This window comes from Nesoenas mayeri (genome assembly GCF_963082525.1).
Source record: "Nesoenas mayeri genome assembly, chromosome: 15".
Lineage (NCBI taxonomy): Eukaryota > Metazoa > Chordata > Aves > Columbiformes > Columbidae > Nesoenas > Nesoenas mayeri.
In genome coordinates this window covers 5,627,566-5,652,293 of record NC_137559.1, presented here as the reverse complement: position 1 = coordinate 5,652,293, position 24,728 = coordinate 5,627,566, and the positions used below count along the sequence as shown (strand labels likewise).

The 24,728-nt window shown below is 45.6% G+C and overlaps 1 protein-coding gene across 1 annotated transcript in view; it reads right to left on the bottom strand.

Annotated features, from left to right (window-relative positions):
* The window catches only part of LMF1 (lipase maturation factor 1), a 180,466-nt gene that overhangs the window by 85,728 nt on the left and 70,010 nt on the right, over positions 1-24,728 (bottom strand). The window lies entirely within an intron of this gene.

The following is a 24,728-nucleotide window of genomic DNA, read 5'->3' as shown; positions in this document are numbered from 1 at the left end:
GTCACTCTGCAAACCAGGAGCTGTGTATTATATTAAATAATGTCGCTATTAGGCAGAAACAGAATCAAACATCAAAGAAAACTTCCAGAAAGTAGCAGATTTAAAGTAGGAGCCGATCCTCAGTGCTGTAAGGGGAAAAGACAAGCAGGTAAATCACTGTAAAAATCCTTTTTGCAGCATTGGTGGGGACAGCTGGGAACACCAGAGAGCATAAATGTGAAAGAGAATTTAAAAGAGCACATTTCCCAATGTAGTCATATATTTACTAAAAATAAACAATTTGCTTCAATTCATAAATTGTGAGGATATCCTTTATGCCTCTTTTATACAGGGGAAGAAGCCTGTGACCAAATATTGTATAGATGTTACAAAGGGATGAATGACCATCCTGTTTTTCAAAGCCACAGGCACAAGTGAACCTTTTTACCTAAAGTTTGCAGAAATAATGACATTTAGCTGTCCTTGGGACGTTACAATGCCGCAGTGCTAACATTTTACCGGTCCTGCAGACACCAAGCAGACCTTCAAAACAGGTGGCCCATCATTCTAACAGTGTCAGTCTCTCTTGCTTCTGATAATACATATGAATCTGAACTCCTGTTCCACTGCCAGCACAAGAACACCGCAGTGTTTCACAAGGCAAACACTTCAAGTGTTTTTGAATTTGAATTTATCAATCCTATGCAATAAAAAACATCACCTGGCCCATGGGTGAATAGGTGCAGCTGAGCAGTTCAACCTCAATGCACATCCAGCGCGCCTGAACACAAGAAAAAAGCAGCTCCTTTCCGAAGTCAAATGGCAAAATGCCCGTTTTGTGTCGAATGCCAATGCAAAATACTTGCTGATTCCTCCAGCGGTTCATTACCAGTGATGAAGTCCCCCGAAGTCTCTCCGAATTCGTTTTACTGCTATCAGGCTCAGTCTAGTACAAAACAATAGGGATCTCGCAGCTCGGCTGACACAGTGAGATGAGTAACAGGAAGGTGAATAAGAACGGTGCTCACAACGGGCTTGGAAAAAACAAATACAATTACACAATCCCCTCCTCGAAAAGTCGTATTTTTGCATAATGTGGAGCGACTGTGGAAAACTCTTGTGACCACGAACAAACACAAGTGCTGAGCAGTTTGCAGGCGCGGAGCCACTGGACGATGAGCTGCTGGGCTGTCCCCATCTGCTCGCCCCCAGCTTTGCTGGGAAGGAAAAGTCACCACCACACCAACAAGAACTCAGGACTTTGATTTACAGCTCCCGACACTCACTCATCCCGTTTCCCCTCTCTTAAAAGGTACTTCTATGCTGTCACCAGTTTGTATTGCAACAGAAACTGGTCACCTAGAACATCTCATTCAGACCAGTGAGTTGTAACTAAAAGTATTTCATTTAAAAGACGGTAAATAAATCAGCCAAGATCATTCCTGAGGAACAGACCGTCAAAGAGCCCAAGCTGGAGCTCTCGAGTGCTGCATGTCTCCCATCTCTCCTCTTGCACGTGAGGGACAACGGGGCTCCCAAAGTCAATTCCCCAGGTTGCTGGAACCGACCTCAAGAGGCCCACAGTGATGGAGCAACCTGGTGTGTCGGGAGCATCAGATCAAACTGAAACATCATTTCAAATCAAGGACACTCCTTTGATGACAAAACAGATGACTGGGAATTATCCTCTCCCAACATGTACTGCAAACCCTTGTTCAACATCCTCTAAGGAAAAATCGATGAGACAGCACCACTACGCCTCATTACCAAACAGCAACATCTCGGCTGGGGACAGACCAAGCATGAGCCCCAAATTACCAACAGCACCCCCAGACAGCAAAGTTTTCACTTCGGATGCAAAAACATAAAGGTAACCAGACAGGCATCATAAAGCATTTTGGGCCATTTAGTAGCCCAAAATCTTTCACTGAGAACTATGACCATCTTGTTTGCTTTCGGAAAAGGGGTCGTGCCGTGCTGAAGAAACCGTCAGTGTGGGTTGCTCGAACGTTACAAAGCTTTCAATTGAGGTCTGGCTTTTATTTAAACTGCAAAGCTCAGGGGATTCTCCAGGACCATAGAAAATTATTTAGAGAAAGTATATTGAAGTCACGCTGCTGGAAAAGCAGGGCAGCGTATTCCGGGCCAGAGCCCAGACTTCCAACCCGCGCAGACGGGAGCGGAGCCGCGATCCAGCAGCGCATGTCGGTGTTGGCCAACGACTTCGCCCGGGCTCTCGAGGTGTTCGCTCCGGTTTTATGGGTAACTTCACGGCACTGACATCGCTCACTCTTTTAACGGGGCTCTTTCCAAAGCAATTACTCATTTCTAAGGGCTGCAGTGTTTTACACCGTGTGTTTTGGTGCGGTAGCCAGCGGAGCCCACTCCTGGCAGGCGCCGGCTCATGTTGGGCAGGAAAGCTCCCAAGATTCGGTTCGGGGGGCTCCGGCGAGGGTCTGTCCACATCCCTGGGGATCTGTGAGCTCCAGGGTAACTCCCATCACTGCTTAACTTTGAGTTCTCCCCCCACATGTTTTCAAACTGGGATACAATCTTTACTTCTTATTTTTTCTTACTACGCACTATCGCATGCCTCTTCATACAATTAAATCCTCACTAAATTCTTCCAGATCAGAGGCACGGGTCTGCACCACTCAACAACAGACTGCCCTGAATTGTACAGAAGGAAAAAATGGCAAAAATCCAAGTATGAAACATTTCGCCAGAAATAAGAATAAATGGGAGCAATCTATATCTGATGACGTTGGGTTTCAGCCATATCTATTAATACTAATGGGAACTGCACAATATAATGTTAGTAGGGGCAGATTAAGGAAGGACTCGTGTGTAGTTGTAACACAAAAATTATCTTCTGAGATGGGTGTGACGACGTTCCAAACAGGTTGAGCCCTCTCTGCATTTGATATCCTGCAAAAAACTCAAAATTTGTGCGTTCCCACTGTGTGAGCCATGTCCCACCTTCCCTTCCCGCAGCAACAGGTTTGAAAAGGTTTCATCCCTACAGGGCAATAACACATATAAACCCACTTAGTTAATACACTTTGGATGGACGTTGCCACTTGCTGGAAACTGAAAGAAAGAATATAAGGGTAAAAATATATAAATCATCCTGCAACTTGATTTAATTCTGGTTGTGACCAGGGCAGTTCATGTCAGTTTATGAATTCCCCCTGTTTCGGTCGATCCATCTGCACATGCTGCTCTGGCTGCTAATCAGGTCAGCGCTCCCTCCTCTCTCTTCCCCTCTGCCCAAAATTGCATTTGAAACACAAATAATAATAATAAAACATAATAAAAATGTCACTAGACAAAGCAAATAAACCATAGCTACAAAACTGCTTGCTGATATTTGGTACCAACTCCTATAAAATTAACTTTTACAACTTTTACTGGCAACTTCAACCTTGGTCAAAATTATTCTCTGATTAGTGTGCCCATATATCTCAGGGCAGCCAGTGACCCTCATCCAATTACGTTAAGAAACAGTTTGCACACATTGAGGCCTCACAATTAAAACTGGGATAACATACGCCCCACTCTCAGGGCACAAATGTCTCCCCTATGATTTCTGATGTATGATTTGGAACGTGGTAGAAAAGATTTGCTCTTTTTAATCCACCCACTAAAATCAATCATGCACAAAACTTTAACAGTCAGGGAGGGTGTCGTGAGGGGTATTTTTTGCTGGCTTTTTAAAAATATAAATAAATAAAAAACACAACACAAAAACAAATAAAAAAACTCAGCATGCACATTGCTGGCTTTAATTTCCTTGGGTAAACAGTGTGTCGCAGCCGTGTTGTTGAGGGCTGGGGAAGAGGACGCATACCTGAAATTTAGGCTCATTACTGCTCTATGAAATATGTCTCCAATGTCAGCCCTGGCTCGGCTGGCTCTTGGATTTAAACATGAATTACTCCAGTTACTCTATCAAAAGTGTCAGTACACAAGCGGTCGTGGAGTTTAATTAGCCTGCTCTGCTCGCCACAACATTGTACTGAACAGTAAAATAAGATTATGCTCATGCTGAGCAGATTTAGCTTAAACAGCCCCTAAAGTATTAAAAGGGTAGCAGGGTGAGGACTGATTGTACGTTTACAACTGGAACAGATTATAGTCAGGTTCCCAGATTGCACTGGTGGGTTGGCTGTGGGGGAACAGGGTTTTCACTGGATTTACCCCTCGTTAAGGTTACCTGTATTTACCCCTCGTTAAGGTTACCTGCATTCACCCAGCAGTGGCTGAAGGAGTCCTGGGGCAGCAGAGAACGTTTTTGAGAGTAAATACCTGTAGGAAGGCGGTTTCCCGCTCCTAAAGAATGCTCGGCTGTGAGGAATCTCTGCTTGGCTCAATGCCTTCCCTTATGGGGAATTGAGACAACCTGGGCACGTGTGCCTGCAGAACAACGTTCCCATATTTATTTATATATTACATTGGTCTAATTCCTGTCTTGGAGCGACCAGTGGCAGCGTGGTGGAACAGCTGGTGGACTAGTTTTCATGACACACTTCCCATCCTGATTTATTACAGGGCTGATGGACACATTCCTCACCCACCAGCAACTCCGCTCCTCAGCTGCGGATCCTCACGGAAAAGGGGGTGTCGGGTGGGAAAAACCTCGTGCACACACCGTGAGGGCAGAACCCAATCCTCAGGAAGCACAAAGTACATGTAAAGCCTAGAAGGGTTGATAATCAATTATTTAAAATTATAATTTAAATGTATGAATTGTAATAGAGGTTATATAATTGTGTAAAATACAATTGTATTTTCACGGTTAACAGCTATTGTCTGTAGACCTGAATTTGCTGTGCAAGGGTCACTGGGAAAAAAAATAGACTGAGCAGAATAAAGGCAGAAAACCCCAATACTAGAGAAAACCAGACTTGCTCCTGCCAGTTTGCTTGAAACCAGAGCTCAGTCAACTAACAAAGAGCAAAAAACAGTGTCGATCATCACAAAATAAAAGGATGGAGCTGCCTGCAAAAAGCAACATTAGAGAGAAACCAGCAAGCCCCAAATGAAGAGGCACAGCAGAGGAGCACAAGCAGCACGTCACCAAAAATGTGCCAGTCCCAGGGGTCAGACCGGGGAGAGGAGCCAGCAAAGGACCAGATGCATCGACCAGGCTGGGAATGCACAGCATCAGCTCCCATGTTAAAAATCAAACAAGAGGGATAACGCTACAGCTGCTGTGGATTTGAGAGGCATTAAGGGGAATGTGAGGGGGCTGAGGAGGAAGCAACGCTGAAAAGAGATGTTAGTAAATCACCCCGTTCAAAGAAATTGAAAGGACAGGCAAGGAAAGGGGAAGAGAAGTGTGAAAATAAGAGAAGGAGGAAAAGGCCCCGTGATGCCCTCAGGTATTTCATGTGCGGATCCTGCCTGGGCAGCCTGCGGCCGTGATGCACAAAGGCTCCTTCTTCCGAGGACAGACAAAGCCATGCAGAACATTCACCATAGCTAATTAATTTAGGACCCTCAATTACAAGTAGGATCTTGTGACACTGCTTTATTTGCTGCCTTTCCCCTCCCACTCCTAATAAACAAAAAGCAGATAAGAAGCGTGACACTTTTAATGGCTTTACAATGGTTTTCCTGCCAGTGCCACATGCCTTGGGGACCTGCCCGAGTGTCCCATGCGGAAACGCTTGTCCCTACCTTTGAGAGTCCCTGTATCCATTGCTTGCCCCTAATCGAATCATCACTTGCTACCCTATAACATCTTCTAGAAAAGCCCTACAAACAGAATTACTTCAAAAGGCAGACAATCTCCTATTTTGTTTTAAAATGGGACTTGCTTTCTCAGTCTTTGCATTTGAGCAGGAGATGCCCAGTGGTACTGGACAAAATCCAGAGGAATAAACAATGCCGTGGGTTTTTTTAAAGTGCAAAGGGAAAACGCTGTTGTTTGTATGCCGCGATATGGACAGATTTACGCAGTAACAGCTGCATTAAAATAATAGAGCTCTGGCACAAACTCACGCAAAGCGACGCAATTCAGAGTTGTCTGCAAACGTGTCGATGGGGAGTTGGGGACCTTCACGCAACAGTCATGCTCACCCAAGGCAAACGCTACAATATATTCACCACCTTTGGGGTGAAGCCCTTTGGGGCAAACCCAAACCGCTCCCCGCTTCTCCCCCTGCAAATCAGAAGAAATCCAGCCATTCTCGCAGACGCCCGCGTCCATAAAAGCAGCCCCTCCGCATGTGCAGTTAACCACATGTCTACGGGGAATAATGTGATCATTCTTCCACCCACCTCAACCCTCCTACGAGACAGCCCAGGGCACTATCCCGCCACAGAAACTGCACCATTTCAGTTGAAAGGAACAAAGGACATTCTTTGAGAGAGCAGACTGGAAATAAGCATTTGAAGCCAAGAGTTTTACCCCACAGTGTTAATATCAAGGCGGGGGTAACTCCATGGAGCAGCACATCATAAAGACCACGATCAACCATATCATAAAGACCACAATTAACCATATTTGCCAATATAGAGCGTGTCCATGGTCTGACGTGGCTCTAACAAATTAACTTTCGCAGTTTGGGAGCTACACCAGGCACCCCATCGTCTGTCCCCAGCTCCATGCTGGGATCCGAAAGTAAAGGGACAAGGGGACACTTTGCCTGCACCTCACTGTGCTCGAGTCCCTGCAGATACTCCAAACACAGAGGACAGCAGTACAAGCTAATTTTGCCGTTCACACACAAACCTGTTTGAGATTTCCACCTCATGTCTCACGCTCAATCCATAAATCCGTGCCAAGCAGAAGACAAATGTGAAGCCTCCAAAGAACAAAAGTACCCAGCTTTCCATAAACCCTTGGTTTAGCACAACAAAATAAGCCGGTGGAGGCCTTACCCTCTCCAAAAGGAAGGGTTTGGGCTGCTCCAGGACTATGGGGGAGCACCACATGGGTCTCCCGGAGACAATCAAAACCTGTGGCTCAACGACACGTGAAGCAGCCCAATCTCTGGACCCACACCATGGTCTGATCCAAGAGGTACCTCCTGGGAACACCTGCAGAATGCTCCAACAGTATCAGCTTCCTTCCCAATTGTGTCTCTGGGGATACAGATCTCCTGCATGCACCCAATAGTGCCAAAAGCCACAAGAGCTGTGCTGTCAGGAGCTGGAGCTTCGGAGCCCGGTCTCCTACAGATCTGCCCCTATGAGTCCTCCTCTCCCACCACATCCCAATTCAGTATTGCAGACCCACCACATCTCTCATGATACGGTACCTCAGGGTTCCCTAGGCTTCAGCCATGCCCACAACACCATCTAAACCCTCTTCCCCTTCCACCTGCGTGCCAGGTTTTCCTTCTCCAGCAACATCAATCCTATTTTGTTTCAACCATGCATTAAATAACCCTGCGCTGGTGGGCGCTTTTATGCACAAACGTCCATAAAACTCCTATCTCGAACTGTCAAAACTCTCTCACATGGAAGTGTTTACTACACCAAGCCCCACAGACATTAATGACATTCCTGTCATTAGTAAAGTTGAAGGACCGCATCCCCACTGCGGAGTGGATTAGATACTCATCTAATAACCACAAGACTACGCGCTGCATCAGTGGCTCTAAATCATTTTCTTTCGATAAAGATAGGTCTGGGATCCTTGCTGAATAAACAGATACCTCTGCAGGCCTAACCCAGCATTTGGAAAGATTAGTGACTCATGACGTCTTGGTTGAGTCTGGCTTTCTGACCAAAGGCTGCTTTCAATGAAAAATTAAAAAGAAGGAATTTTTCGTGCCATGCAACTAAACGTAAAGCACATTCTTGAACAAACTTCAAAAGTTTGAACCAGCCACTAAGCTTGGGTACAGAGTAACTGAAATTTGGCAAAGCATCAGCTGTGCTGGGAACCCAAAATCCGCGCTGTGGAATGCTGGGCCTCGGAGAGACGGTTCGCTCTTCAGAAGAAGATAAAGTATTAAATTTCTGCTAAATCTCAAGCAATAAAATTAAATTCAAACTTTGAGGGAAGGGAATGAAAAGGCCGATGCATAATTGTTTCGTAAAATTTGTGCTTAATTTACTTGAGACGGGCCATTTTATAGTTTATCGAAAACAGCTGCTGTCACAGACATACATTCACAGTCCTATAACATGGATATAATTTATCCCGGGACATCTGTAAGCAAAACAAGACAAAGCCCTCAATATCTTCTATAATAAATTTTATTCAACAGGTAGGGCCAAATCCTGCAGCAAGTTTTCTTAATAGACTACAACAACAACAAAAAAAAACCAGTAATCCAAGAGTTGGGCTGTCTCAGAAGCCATAAAATGATTAAAACCCAATGCTAAATGATGAGTTAATTACTACCCACCGACATGTGACCGAGCTCCCCTGGACACGCTGGTTGCCAGCACCTGGGATACTCAGGACGAACGTGAACATCTGCATCTGCAAGGAATCCTTCCCGGGATGCTTTTAAGAGTGTGTTTTTGGCTAAAAATCAAATACTCCTATGGCACCCAGCTGTCACCTTTCCGGCACTCACACACACATCAGACACGTGTGATCTCTCGGTTCCACAACCAGCCCCATCTCCTGGTTTTGCCAGTGCTCACTCTTTCCTGAGCCATTTTACCAGCTCTGCTGAAATCCAAAGCTGGCAGTTCTTAAATGTTTAAGCTCTGTTCACCCATCTGGCTTCAGACAGAGCCTTTCTCTCCCCGCACCCCCCAACTGACCACACAGGCCACCACATCCCGATGGTTGCTGGTCTGTGCTCATCATGTGCGTGACCTTCTGAATGACTCGCTGGATCTCGGTCTTTGAGTCCAGGCAGAGCCCCCTCAAAACCCATGAAAATTCATTTTTTCACTGGACAAAACCAGGTGCAGAGTAAGGACATAGGCCTGGGATTGTCTAAGAGGAGCAGTAGGAGATCTAGTAAGTCAACTCCCATTGCGTGGTATCAGGTGCTGAAATCTCCACACCCTCAGCGATGCGTGCCCAGCTCTGCTCTACCTGTTCTTTGGGATCAAAAGCAGTGGTTTTGTTAACAGCAGGAGAAACAAACTTCAAATCATCATTTCAACCACTGTTCCAGGGTAAAAATCACCGCCTAGCTTTTTTGTGGTCTTCAATCCTACACTCCAGCATCAACATCTGATAGCAGAGGAGAGATTATACAATTTTACAGCTGCTTTACCTCTAAATACAACTTCTGCAAGAAAAGACTGGGGGAGTAACTGGGCCATGCATCCCAGGGGGACCCTAAACCCAGCTCTGGTGCATGCAAATGTTATACCCATAAAACCAGCATGTTGTGGAGCCTCCTTAAACCAAACATGAAAACACCTATTAAGGGCCCACGGGGGTTCGTTTCTCCCAGTGTGAAAAGTCCTGCGAGAGCGGTCAGGGCTCGCTACTGTGCAGGGGTTTGTGTGCACCAGAGCCACGGGAACACGGACAAGGAATGTGCTTCCAGTGGGCTCTAAAACGGAGGAGGACCACAAGTCTGCATGAAAAGACACCATGGTTGTGGCTGTATAGTGATTTTATGATGTTAAAGCAACCCTTACGCAGGGCTCCCCAGCCACCGAGATGCAGGAACAGGCTCTATCTGCCTGTGGTCATTGCAGAGGACACGATCAAAGAGCAGCAAAAGGTGCAGAACACCAGGGACCACCTAGGACAACTCAGGGAAGGCAAAACCTTATGTTCCCCATGAACATTTGGTTAAATAACCGATGCTAACAACAAAATAAAGCCATTTCACCCAGTTTTGGCCATCACCTTCAGCCACGGCATTTGACCAGTACCTCAGCAGCACTTAAAAAACCCAAATGAGGTAGAAATATGTGATCCCAGGGAAGTGGAGGAGCCGGTGCAGGCTCTGGATGAAGGCAGAGCCGTTTGCAGGCACCAACACAGCCCCAGGCAGCACCGACACGCTGCCCACTCGCATCCAGCGCCCCAAAGCACGATGGGTTTGCCACAGGGTCCCTATAGCAAACACCAGCACACCCTGCGCTTTAACCACCTCATGTATCCCTACATTCCCAGTATTTAAGGGGTTGTTTGCGTTCTGTTTTATCGTGATGTTCTCATTGCTTGTCAACCCCCTAAACTTGAAATACATCCTCAAAATCCCATCTCGCATCCTCACCGTCTGCAGCATCACCTCCCGACTTACAACCGTGCTCGTTGGAACAGACAGTCCTTTGTTCTTCCACAGAGGAGAGCGTGTAACCTATCCTAACCTAAAGGGAACTATTTCTTTAGTGTACAGTGTAAATTGAACTAAAGTGCCAGAGAAACAGTCAGAAATTCCTGAGCGCTCTCCTAAAAACTCCCAGCCAAAACGGCTCCTGTATAGGTCACATATAAGATTTCGCAGAAGAGGAAACATTAGAAATCTAGGAGAAGTCAGTAACATCTTAACTAGCAAATTAAACCCATACCACGCTTGATGTAGAGGCAACCCCGCTAAAAGCCCAAAGAAAACGCTCTCAGAAGGAGACGGGCTGAAAGGTCTCAAGGCTGGCACAAGCTCCTTTGAGATTTGCTGGAGGCAAAGCACATAAAATGAAACCCGGATTCATCCTTGTCAGACAAAATAGGAGACGGTGCCAAGCAAGAAATAAATACCGGTGCTTCAGCCTCTCCCTTGTGCACCTCAAGTTCCCACTCCTGACCCTCCGTGTTGGGTGACTCTCGGGTTATTCCAGCTAAAAAGAAGAGCAAGGCCCAATAATTCATATGGGGTACAGATACGAAGAGAGTAAACAGGACAAAGCTACGGATAAAATCCTCAAAAGCACCCAAGCTGCTTAACTGCCACCTTTAGAAGATCTTTAACATCAGAAGTAAAAAACCACCCAAACAAAAAAACACAAACAAAACAAACAACAAAAAACACCGCAAAATAAGGAACAAAACCCCAAAAAAACAACCCCCCATACTGAACTCTTATAGACTTCTGACTGCCCCTTTTCCTTTTACCTACAGCTGTACCACAAATAAGAAAATGTATCAACTACAAATCTCAAAAGCGCTTTCAAGTTGGGTAAGTTGGGCATTTAAAGCCCGTAACACACCACACGTGGCTTTCGCTGCTGTGCAGCATCATACTCCACCATCCCCGGAACTCCCCTTCACCCTCGCCCATCAGCTTGATAAACTCATTATGGTAATGAGGAAAGCGATGGGTTTGATGTTAATCATACTGCCGAGACTTACAGGAGTAATAAAACAATAGAAAGCAAATCTCCAATATTTAAGTCGCTAACCAGCCATGTTCGTTAACTGCTGCTGGCCTTTACATCCCCCCAAGGTAATCAGCTAACGCTCGGCTGCTGGTAGCACAGTCGGGTCACATGCGTTGCTGCTGCATATTTGGCATGAATAACTGCAAAAGGGAGTTATAAAAAGCACTGTTAGATCCTGCTCGTGGTTAGGAAAATGTACGGCAGGAGCAGCCTGATGAAAATTGTACACAAACATACACAGAGGAATACTGATGATCAAACGTTTTGCAGAAGTGAAACACGTTAATGGAGAAAACCTGCTTTTAAAAGGCATGTTTCTGGTTGCATTTCTTATGAAACTTCTGAAGGAAATTCTCAATGATGACGAATTCACAGACCATGGTGAAATTCAGACTAGTGGCTTAAGGAATTAAAGGATTGCTGTTTTAAAACTCAGTGTGTGCAGGTTTCTGGGACACAAAGGGATCAACCTGCTGGAAACACTCAGCACCTCTGACAAGCAGGATTTGGCCAAGACATGGTGAGTTCCCCAGGACCTCCCAACTGCACCGCAAGGCTCCCGCACAGGGACCACTGGAAGGACAAAAACATGTTTGGTAGAAGAACATCAACTTCGGAGCTCCAGGAGCCAACTGAGGCACCTGGCATGGAGAGGGGTCGGCTGCTGCCTGTAGAGGGTTTCGGGAGTTGATCCTCCCTTGGGACCCTCAGTCTCTCCTTGACAATCTCTGTAGGACCTTCCCAAGCATCCTCTGGTGGGATCAAAGTTGGGACAATAAGTGCTGGAAGAAGCAGTTTCCCTAAGGCCAGCACACAAGACCAGGGGGCAGGAATTCGGAGACGCACCCTCGTGCGAACTTTGATCTCAGCAAGTCACAAAAGCAAGTTGCCCTCTATCTAATAAAACCCAAGTTCAATTAGGAAAGTCAGGTTTGACTGGCTTTGAGAAAACTACCCTTTGATAACTACACGCTACATTATCCTTTCACTTCTTTTGGCAGAGAAAAGAGGTTACTGCAGTTTTCTTTGGCTCCCGCTCTCTCCTGTCAATCCCTCGTGCACTCAGATAGTTCAGGTTCAATGTTCAAAAGGAGGAACAGGCTGGGAAACGTCCATCAGCTCTGTTTACCAACAGAACTGGTGAGCAAGGGCAAAGGGAGATGGGGAATCATGGTCAGAGACCTCAGGATGTGACCGCACTATCTCTTCATGGGGCTGCTGGAAATATTCTTTATGGTGATTAGCAGCAACTTGAAGTGTAGCAGAACTACTAAAAAAATCATTAATGAATGACATAATGAGTCAAGAAACACTCCCAGCCTGTTCTTGCTCATGCTGGGTTTCAATATCTGCCCCGGTATTCCCAACCATTTGGCTGAGAGCGGAGCAGGGCAGCATTTCACATCATCTGCCAAACTTGGGATGGAAAGGCTGCTAAAATTGCAATTAACTCCTTGAATTAAAATATTTCACTTATTTGCCTCGGGGCTAAGGGTAACACATTCAAGTAGACTTCCATTGAGGGCTGCTTGCAAACTGTTAATTGCAACTCTTGCCTTAAGGACTTACCAATCGTAGATCATTTCAGAGAGCGTGGGCCACCTCCTGTGTGGAAGACTATTTCTGCTCCTTAGACAGATGACAGGAAATTTCATCAGACAAGATGAACACTGTTGCAAGGCCCTTGAGCTACCAACAAACCTACACGTTCTCAGTGGCAAGTGATGCAGCTAGACTAGTGAGTATTACAGCCAACTGACGTTTTATATTTCAATAAATGTTCTTTAATAGTATTATTTGCAGAGCAGACTTTGCTCGGCTCCAGCAGTTGCGGGTTCATGCCTCCCCATGCTCTCCTCCGTGTGCGCAGGGATGGCCTGACACCCAGAAGTTAAAAAAGCAGTAATAGAATCATGGAATGGTTTGGGTTGGAGGGACCTTCCCAGCTCCCCCAGTGCCCCCCCTGCCATGAGCAGGGACATCTTCACCAGCTCAGGTTGCTCAGAGCCCCGTCCAGCCTGGCCTGGGATGTCTCCAGGGATGGTTCATCCACCACCCCTCTGGGCAACTTGGGCCAGGCTCTCACCACCCTCAGAGGCAACAATTCCTTCCTTAGATCTATGCCCCTAAATGCTGGTCCTAACTCACCAATGGCCCACAGTGCTGAGCCAGGGGGGCGCCGAGAAGAACCAGCAGCATGACTCCAGATGTTAACAGGTTTCTTAAGGAAGGTGAGTTCATTGAACACAGCTCTAAGAGAAAAAGAACGTTCTCCCTGCTTGTCCCACAGAGGTTTTGTTCAGCGCCCTCCACATCCGAGGGGAAACCCCAGCATGGAACCTCAGCAGAGTTTTGGTGTATCCACAGCATCAGGGCAAGGTGGACATCCCTCCACCGCGGGCTGGGATTATTAACTCACGGATTGATTGCAGAGACCAACGGGCTTGTGTTACATTCAAATGGATCCAACATGACAGTTCGAAATTCAATATTGTCTCAGCCCAATTGGACAGGATCCAGCTCAATCCTGTCGCACATCTTGATTAATGCGAAAGCAATAAAAGCCCTTTTAGCCATCAAGACGGACAGGCTGAAAGGGAGGAGGAAGAATATGATCCTTGGAAAATATAGATAAGTGAATTCATGGACATGAGTCAGATGAATGCCATTTTTGAAACAAATACTTCCATAATGCTTCAACAATTCACCATCTCTGCTTCTCCGTGTAAACTGGTCACGAGGTAAAAGCTTCTCGTGAGCACCTTGAGCAGCCAAAGCTCTTACCCTGGAATGTGGTACGACAGCGTGGTTATGGAGGAGCTTTATTGCTTTGTCTCTAGTTATTTTGAGACAGAGTAGAAAACTTAGTTACAAAATTGCTTAACTAGAAATCTCACCAAGTGGAAGAAATGGGTCTGAACTGCTGATGGGAACACTCGGAACTCCGGGAAGAGAAACATGGGAGCTTCATAGTTTAAATCCAACTAAAAAAAACTAGGAAGGGTTGTCTTGTTTTAAGCTGGTGGGGAAAAGGTCACTACTGCGTTTATCTAAATTTTATCACAGAAGTGGCTATTTTTTCATTGTAGCACAAATGGTTTTGTGCAAGAGATGATGTGATTCTATACAAAATAGAAAAGGGCAGCAACTTCAAATGCCTGAAAACATTGATCCTGCCACAATGTTAATAGAATAAGACAAAAAACAGTGGTTCTACTGATCTGCGGAGTTTTTAGGGTTGAAAGAGCTAGTCCACATCAAGTTACCCTCCCAGCTTTTATGTATAATACATACCAAAAAAGATAAGTAAATTATATAACATTATATATAATTACTGAAGCTCCTAATTACATATCACAATTTCTAGGCAGTCTAGCAAATGCCGTGCTTTCCAGAACAGCAATTCCTGAAGTGAATAGTAAATCAGCTTTTGCTTGCCACTGATTTGAAACTTTAACCTATAAATTAAATTAATAAGAGACAAAGGCTTCTTTTGTGCATTTGCAAGCCTGTAGGATTTTACAAATAATAGGACTGGAAAGTGATTTATATTCCAAGATTAAAGGTCAGTTTGGCGCACACGACTTTGGAGGAAAACACCACAGCAGAGACTTACTATTAACTCATTCCTGCACCATCTCAATGCCATGTTCTTCCTCCTACAGAGTTACAAGGGCTTCCTGTGAGCACTGGAACAGTTACAACACAGAACAAAAATGCATTGGAGAAATAAGTGGAATTCTTCCTGATCTACAGTAGGGAGAGAAATGTGTATGGGAATTGTATCGGGCCATCAGCCCCCGATTACTGAAGTGACATTACCTGTGTGCTGCAAATCAAATTAAGTGTATGTTAAACACAGAAAGTTTGAAAACACAGAGGATTGCATGGAAACAGCATAAATTAAATGCAAATAAAAGATACGCAAATAATTCAGACTTTTACCAGCAAATGGAAGGGTTCTGCTATTTATGAAGTTCTGCCAATGGTTGGTCTTTCTCCAGGACAGACCCACATCTCTATGGAAATAAAACTTCAAGCTGAACTTAAAACTTCTGGTGCATGAAATAATTAATATAGTGCTAACCTGAGAACTGGAATAGCTCCTTATGGTTATTCCCATAAGAAAATCCTTGTGAGAGACCAGAGGATGAGAGATGCACAAACACACCCACCGCTGGGAATGCAGCTTCTTCAGCACAACCTGGTTGTGTGTGTGCTGTTATATAGGCGACAAATTCAATATTTCACTTATTAAATTAGGACAGACTTATCTACTATGTGAAAATTCATTAAACAATTTAACACATTTAATAGTCAAAGGAAGAAATGAAACTGTAGCACGTTTTCATAATCTGATGAAAATGTAAGCTGATCTCCAAAAGAGAAAGCACCAGTTTGTAAACCAACACCCTACTTGTTTAAACCTTTATCTGCAATTAAAAGCACACAGTTATTTTGCTTTCCCTGGAAAAGCACGTGGCTAGGATGTAGGCTGGGTTTTTGATAATTTAACTGTACGCTGGAGCTCTGCACACACCATTTTGCAGCTGATACTACATGAAATCACAGCGTTCAGGTTTTAGTTTCACTTAAGACTTCTGGATTGTTGAGAGCAAACATTTTGGACAAAGAAAAGCACCGCATTTTGGCAGACACCAGCAGTCTGCATCATTCCAAAAGTCTCCAAAGCAAGGGAAGCGGAATGACGGTTAAACCCCTGCAAACACTGGGGAAGGTGGGAATGGATAAGAAGACCAACCCGCTCAAGACTGTAGCTGGAGACCAGAGAAGAGAGTATTGAATGTCCATGAATGACACAAAGGATGATAAAAAAACTAGTACAATTCTTGCCATAGAGACCAATTTTGACCATTTGGAGCATGTAGAGGTAGGAACACCCGGGTGAGCAAGTCCAAGGCTGGGTGTCGAGGTGGCCTCATCATGGCACAGGGTCCCGGTCCTGCCTGGAGGACCCAGGTCTGGAGCCTGGAAGACCAAGATGCTGTGGTACAAACAGAGGAGTTGCTGACACCACATCGGGGAGGCTAACTGAGCAATTCCCATCCATAAAGCGAGAGAGAGAACAGACATGTTACTTGGAAAGACTGGAAAGCTCTTAAATTTCCTTCTGCCATTTTCCCCTCTCGTTTTTGTCTTCCAGATAGCACTAAAATTTGTCATCTTTCTTCTCTTTGCAGATTTCTTAAAACACGCCATTAACTAGCTCATAAATCCACAATTTAAATAATTACCGGAGCATTGCCTCTGTTATCTGCAAAACTGACAAGCCTCCTGGGCCCTGAAGGTTTTGTGAGCGGTGGATTATTCCCCACAACCCACGTAGGCAAAGGGAGCAATGGGCTCCATGGGCTCCATCCTTCCCATGTCAGCTGGAGAATCTGCCAGCAGATACAAACCACCTACAGAGGCAGAGCCTCCAGAGCTGATTATGTGGCTCGTAAGGATTAATCTGATTAGGATTGAAAAAGACCAAATGGACAGAGGGAGGAGGAAGAGAAAAGAGAATATTTAAGGCAAGTGATGAGGGTCCTGGGTGGTCTGTAAACGAGTTTGAAACAGTGGGAGAGTGTAACGAAGAGATGAAATCCAATAGTTGTACAGGAAGCTTTCACCAGGCTTAAAACAAATCCTTAAGAAAAACAGAAAAAGAATCCAGGAAGAGGAATTGTATTACTGCTGAAAACGGTATTGGCATATTCCCAATGCATTTATAGCGTGTGACTGACAGTTCTGCTGCTGATCCCGGCAGCGGGGTGGGATAATGTCTTCCTACGCTTCAAAAACCTCAAAAGGCTCACAACGGAAAGTTCCCCGGGGGGCATTTCCACTAAACTTTCGCTAGTTTATCCTATTTTGTTTTAATATTGCTGGAAATCAGGGGAAAGCTGGGGCAAGCGGTGGGTGACCCAAGTGGCAGGTGCTGCCAACCTGCTCGGCTTATACCAAAGTGAGAATCACAGCGGCTGCTCACTTTAATTTTTTTGTTTTAATACAGTTACTTTTGGTGAAGAAACTCAAAGAAAAAGCAGTTCTTGAACTGCAGCAAAGAGATAAATAAAATCCCGAGTTCTCTGCCGCCCGTGTCTGGGAGAGATCACTTACTGTGTGCTTATCCCATCCCTCCAGTTCCTGACATTTGTTTCCTTTAAAACCTATTTGGAAAATTTCTCTCTCAGCACCTGCTTACGCCCAATTTACTTCAGTATTATGTGGTTTCCTGAGCCTGGGCCAAAGATGCTGCTCTGCTTTCTGATGCTGATTTGCAGCTCTACCTTTTATTTCGACAGTTCTCTGACCGAACGCTCCTTCTCCCAAACTCGCTGCTGGGATCATGGTCCCGACAAAGATGATACAGCTGAACCGAAGCTGATGTGGAGGCGGTTGGGATTTCACCATTCGTCTGTCGGTTTTGCTGTTCAGGGTAATACAAGCCAGAGATCTGGACCAAACCCCGGCTGACAGCAAAGCTTCAGTCTCACAAGCACATAGCGCTGGAAATAAAATATCACCTACCACGTCCCTGCAGGTAGGAGAAATCTGCTTTTGTTCTGCTTAAGGTCCAGCATTATTAATTACCTTAGTTACTCCAGAGCATCCTCTGACTGTGGAATACCTGTATTCCTTCTTGCTTTTTAAAAAGCTGCACGACTGGGCAAAAATGTTGATATTTATCATTACATCTTCTAAAGTGCAAACCCAGCAATACCCATCTTCCCAAGCTGAGCACAAATTCTGCCTTTAAAACCATTTGTTCCATTTCTTTTTAAGGGATGTGCACATTTAACTATTATTAGAACAACAGAGCCCAGCCCAAAACTGGGAATAACCAATGTTTCTAGCAAGGTGCACTCAAAGATATCGCGCATCCAACACAGAGCAACTGGGATCATCTGAAACCTGCCTCGGATAGAGATCTTCTCAGAGCAGCCTGATACAGAATCCAGATACAGTGTAATAAGCTTTTGATGTCCTGTTGACATTTATCTGCCAATATTATTGCTTCATGCACTTACCTTGTGATGGATCCTGTTACCTAATTGATCACAGACAAGGTCGGGAATTGGCCCTTCCTCCAGTCCCAGCACTGACATCATGCAAATCACCAAAAACCAGAAGAAAGCACCTAATCCTCAGCTTCAAACTCACACTAAGCAGCCCTCCCGTACATGTGAATGAGAACAACTGTTTTTCCAATTATGCCTCTGAAAAGGTCATTTTTCAAAACTTATGACCAAATGGAAATTTAAAAAAGAAATAAAAAAAAAGCTGAACTGAAGCGTGCTCTTCCTTTTGGTATCAGCCACCTTCACTCAAACAACAGTTTGCTTTTGCAACAGGAGATGAAAACAAGCTGCATTTATAATTCATCACGGGCAGGACCATGTCTCCTCCCTGCTCTCCTTACACAGGACTCATCAACAGCGGTTTCAGATTCCAACGTGGAGATGGACCACAACCCACTTTACTCATATTTTCACAGAAACGCATCATCCAGGGTAGAAATTTTACTGTTCCAAGTGAGGACAGGCCGTGAGCAGCCCCAGAAACCCACAGCACCTCCACCAAATCCCACGGCCACTTCTTGAAACCCTCCGAGATGCTGAGGGCAGCGCCACCCTGGGCTCATGGCCACGTCTCTGGCAGTCCTGAGCTCAGCCCAAGCCTTCCAAGCCCGGACTGCTGGGCTTCCACAGTATTTTCAAATGCTTTTGCAAAAATCTGCCCCATTTCCCCATGTCAAGGCTGCATCTTGTCCCTCCTCACCCGATAACACACGTGCCTGGACTCAGAAGCAGCTTTGACTTTGGTAACTCAGCTACTGTGACCCAGCGCCTCCTGTCCCATGGGGAACCAGCAAAATCCAACAGCAAAAATGCACGAGGTCACATCTGCATGAAGGAAGGAGCAGGTACACAAATTATTCTGCATTCGATGAAATAAAACCAGACCCTTTTGCACCAGCGAGGGGAAATGTGCGAACAAACCATCCCAGCCGCGCTGTGCCAGGAACACCGAGGTGGCTTCCTTGGGTTCCCTTTGGTGGCTCTTGTTGGGAAGATCTGTGCTTCCTCCCCCAGAACACATCAGTTTTGGAAAGCTCATCACAGCCAGGCCTGGGACTTCCCCAGGGAATACGTTTTGTTTGCCTTAATAATTCATTATTGTGACCATCAGTCCTGCCAGGATTCACCTTTATTGCCTCCAGAATGGAGAAAATTCTGTAAAGGGCCAATGATAGTAAACTTAGGATGCAACATAAATATTTTCTAATGTTATTAAAAAGATCTCCAAAATGCTTTGAATGGTTACTTCTTTTAAATATTCCTGTTTTCTGTTTAATTCAGCACCGTTTCCCTCATATTAATTTGCAACTTTAAACCGTACATTTTGAGTGCGAGATCCAAGCCCCTGCTTCCCTGTCAGGAACATTTTTGCTTCCAGCAATGCAAACTGTTGGAATCGAGCCCATCCTGAGACATCAGGGATCGTGCACGCAGATCATTTCCTGATTTATCAAAATGAATTGCTAGACATAATTTACTTTTTGTTTCATAATAGGCTGGAAAAAGCTCGATGAAAAGCCTAACAAGGCGTAATACAGTGAAGAGAAGGGAGAAAAGAAACCAAGAGGCAGTTAAAGAGCAGTTGGAGCTTCCTCCTCATCTTATCAGCACTGCTATCAGTCAGCAAGCCCCTAATTAGCTACAAAAGATGTTTTGCTCCGGAGCGCTTCTCCGGGAAGCCCTGATTGACAGACTCTATTGAAGAAGAACAGTTACGGGATGATTAGTGACAATTTGTACAAATCACAAGAAGTGACCTTTGTGGCTGCGCAGCATCTTACCTAAAGAACAAAGCTTTTCTCAGCAGCACCCAACTAAAATGGGCCTCGGTTATTAAGTTAAGGCTTGTTAAGCAAAGTCCATCAGACTTTCCTGCTCGGTGGCAACCGACCCACCCTGAGCACCTACAGATAACTCCACAGCAGGGAACCAAGTCCTGGGTCTTATTTTCAACGCTGACAAAGATTTTCTTGCTTCAGGAGCACATTTTTGTTTTACTTTCCCTTTATCCCTCTCCCTCATATTTGTCTCAGTACTCAGTTTGCCATCCTAGCCCGGCTTTCTGCAGCAAATCATCAAGAAACTCTTGGATAAACAGCATTCTCTTCAAAACACCACTTTAAAAATTATCTTAAAGATATGAAATTTCAAGATATAAAAAAATAAAGACAATTAAACAGTATTCCCTGAAAATAAAACAATTTCAGAACAAATATGAGGCCCTGGTACTTATTTTTAAAATGTTCGTTAAGTTCCAATGACTGTTTGCTGCTACCCCTACCTACAGTCATGCTGTGTAAAGCTATAGCTAAACGGAAAGTTAAATGTATTCACAAGGTGTTCATGGCTACATCTGACTATCTGCAGTCTCTCAGAGAAAGCAAAAGTAACTACATATAGCGCTATGCCAGAAACTGGTTTCTTGACTAGCAATGTTGCTTCAGCACACGATGGATTGGTTCGTTCTAGAGTGGTCACAGTTGTTGGCAACAAGAGGCTTTGTATTTGAATACGGCACATCTTTCGGCATGTGAAAACTAGCTTGAATGTTAAATATTTTCTGACGCTTTGGAGTTACTGTTGCTCTTTCCATTTTCTTTAGGTCAACATACGGTTCATGGCAATACTGTACGGGTCTAAAATCTCTTTACAAGAAGTAGTCTGGGGTGCGACGAGTAACATGTGGTTCACCTCTATGTGGTGCTGGATCAAACTGCAAAAAGGAGTATTTCAGAGTATTATTGAGTTCCGCCGTTGCAGCCTGGTTGCCACAAGGGTAACAATAGTTTGGAGCACTGAAAATTGTTCCTACATTCCGATCACAGCACCAGTTGTACCCCTCCATTACCAACTGATGAGCTCTTGAAACCAATGTAATGCCATTAGCACAATTAGATGTTTCTGGAATATCCTGAAATTATCTTAAAACCGGCCCTGCGTGGTTTTGGTGCAAAGCTGACGGAGCAGCAGGACACCCGGGGCGCTCCCCTCACCCACCCGCCCCAGCAGCTGCTTCGGCAGCTGTTCCTACCAGTTGGTGGCTGAATTTTACAAGATATCTGTCCGTAATTAAAAAGCAACAACCCTTTGGCAGCCACTATGAAAACGCATCGCTGGATCGCGTCCCACGGGGAGTACGTCTGCACTGGGATACGGGGAGATGCGATAGATGTGACCACGTAGGACTCTGCAGTTTCTAAACCCCTAAGATTATCTGCTTAACTGCTCTGCCAAGACCACCACCAGCATCCAAACCCGCGGGCTCCGTTTGGGTGGGTCAGAAACGCTCATCTCCTGCTTGTGCCACTCAAACCCGGCCCGTGCCAAGACATATGGTTGCAAGGTGCTGTGCAGCGCAAGCGCGAGGGCCGGAGAGCTGCAAGTTTGGTGGAGAGATTTTAAAATACAGGTCTTGCACAAGAGGATTTTCTCCATTTGGAGCATGTTAAGACATTGTGCTTGTGCCAGCTAAGCCGCACACGCAGAATTAGCAAAGCCTGGGCCAGATAAAGCTTGGCACAGGATGGGGTGGTGAGAGGTCCCTGGGGAGCAGGTTGGCACTCCCCGATACCTTGTGTGGGTCACAGTCCTGGTACCCACCAAGAGCGGGTAGAAAGCTGCTCCAGCCCATGCCCGGGCAGCATCCTATGAACTCTGTGAGCTCCAGAAACAGCCTCGAGTGGCAGAAAACACTCCATAGTGGACATTTTCCCTGGTGCGTGTGGGAGCCTGGCTATAGGAGGGAGCTGATGGACTCTGCAGGGGACAAAGAATGCAGGCAGGGACGGGCAGGGACAGGGGGACGCGCTCTGCCGCATCTCCCCGCTCGCACAAGCAGGGAACCATGGGACCTGTGCCATGAGCTCCAGTGGAAGCAGAAATCGAGCTCCAGTCTGCAAACCGCTGCTCGCATATTTGTAAACCATTGTGTACACAGTAGATAAATGCTTAATAATCATGATGACAAACAGATCTAAACCCCAGAAGCAGCTTCTCTCTGCATTAACTGCATCAGAACAGGTTCTGCTGAACAAAAGCCGTCCTTTTGCTGGGATTTATATGGAAAAAAAGCCATCCGAAATGATGGCAAACCCGACAAATGATAAATGAAGTCCGTGGAATGTCAGACCGCAGGACTTCACCTGCCAGTCACCACCATATTCCACATGCCAATGTGGACACCGCTGCACGTGCAGCTCCAGGAGCCCCAAAGTTGTGCAAACCAGGGCATAAACGTACCCACCTACCTCAGAGCCTTGGGCCACGTTAGCACGGAAACTAATGCAGAAGGAGGTTAAACACTCTGTTCACCGTGTCTTGCCAAGCTGGACTCGAGTTCCAGAGCAAGGATTAATCTACCAAGTGTTTCTACCCTCATCCCAGCCTGCTGGTAGTTTCCATGCACCAGGTTGTGTGCGGTGCTGTCATAAAGTCTTCTCCTCTCCATCAGCATCTGTCTTTCTCTTCCACACTTACTGGAGCCCACTGACTCCTCAGGGATCAGAGAAGCATTAGACTGGTAGGAAAATACCTTTCCCATGTAAACCGTGCGTTCTGCCGTTTCCCTCTCCAAATTACACAGCGTCACAGATCGTAAGCCTTCTAAACAGAGAGTCCTCAGTTGAGGAGCAGATCTCCATAAAGGCTCGGATTAAGGCCCTACACATTAGAAAGGAAAGATGGAGGAAAAATACGCTCCGTTTAATTACCCGAGCCATAACAACATTTTACTATTTTATACATGATTCCTGACAAAAGTGGAAATGTTATTTTCCACGAGCATAGCTGCTGGTTCCACTACAAATAAATAGTGCAGTGCGCGCTCCCCACGTGAGAGATGGAGCCCATGTGTTTTCATTAATTCTCTTGGCAGAGAAGCCCATGTAGATTTTGGACTGCAGCTCAGGACTGGAACAGGAGAGCTGGGGTGGCCAACATACATCACAGCAGACTACATTTGGCCCAGGTCCACTTACAAGCTGGTCCAATACCCAGTTTTATCGTCCTAATTACGAGCAGATTCCCAGCTCCCTCCCTCTCCCACAGAGGTATCTTCGGCTTCACCCTTTTCTTCCTCCCTCTGGTTGAGATCAGCAGGTGAACCACAGTCCTTTGTTACCACTGGCAGACAAAGTTTGGCCTCTTTCATTTCCCTTTTATTGCAGCTTCTTTTGTGAGGATTAAAATAATTGATATTGATAACGCAATCTGCTCCCTGCCCCTGTTCCCAATTACTTGCACAGGCTGGGGATCCCGCGTTATGGATATGACGGGAATGGTCTTAATTAGCTTTCTGGGCTACAGAACTGATGCTGGTTTTGATTTGGAATATTTGGGATGACGCAGGCTGGCTGTTGTGGGCTGGGGTCACAGCGGAGCTGGTCGGGAGCTCTGGGGGGGCAGCTGTGAGCTGGTTTCTCTCTGCCCATTGCCAGGTGCCTGGTAGATGGAGCAGAGCCCTTGTGCTCCCAGGCTAAAAATGAAGGACAATTTACCGCAGTCACCTTTGTGTTCTGCATTAAGAACGACAGCACTGAAGGGGCTTTGCATCCAAAGATTTACTCGGAATGCAGCAGGACATGGATGGTCCAATGTGAGCTAATTGAGCATCAGCCTTCGTCAAAGGTCAGATGTGCATTCGGTGGGTGAAACCCCCTTAAAAGTAAATGATAAGAAAATAAAGGAGCATGAAACTTGAAGAGGCAGACAGGGCTTTCTGGACCTGTAAAATTCCATTTCAAAACATACAACCAGTTAACTCAGTCACAGGAGCAAAAAATAAAGGGTTCTTTTTCCAGTTTTGGACAGAGGGATCCTGATCCTGTAACAGGACTGGTAACACAGTCCCTGGCACACAATTTCCTCACACAAGGGTGGAAAGACAGAGGTCCTAAAGAGATGTCCCCATTTCTACCGTCAGCGTGTCTACCCCATAAAACATAATTCACAGGAGACACCATGGAACACATCTGGCAGGTCATAGAAGTCATGCTGTGCCAGCTTTAACTGGAACGGGAAATGGTTTCTAGACGTGAGGAAGCTCCGCTGAGAACATCACCCCAAAGGAGCATCTCCAGGGACTGACCGGCTGAAAATAACCATGTGACGGTGGCACAGATTGGTGCCCAGGTCCTACCAACCCAGTACAAGCACAGCACCAGGCTGAGTCTTCACAGCCTCCTGCCAATGGATGCGGCACACGCACCCGCTCGTTAGATACACATGGATTATCAATCAGAGGTGTTATATCATAGCGCGCCAGTTTTAGTGGTGCTGATGTTGACCTGGAGATGGGAATATTGCTTCAGTACTGTTTCCTTTGTTAAAGCAGAGCTGCTTGCCCTGTGGAACGCTGCTGTATGCAGTGATTTCTTCTTTAACGCTGTTCATACAAATTGCAAA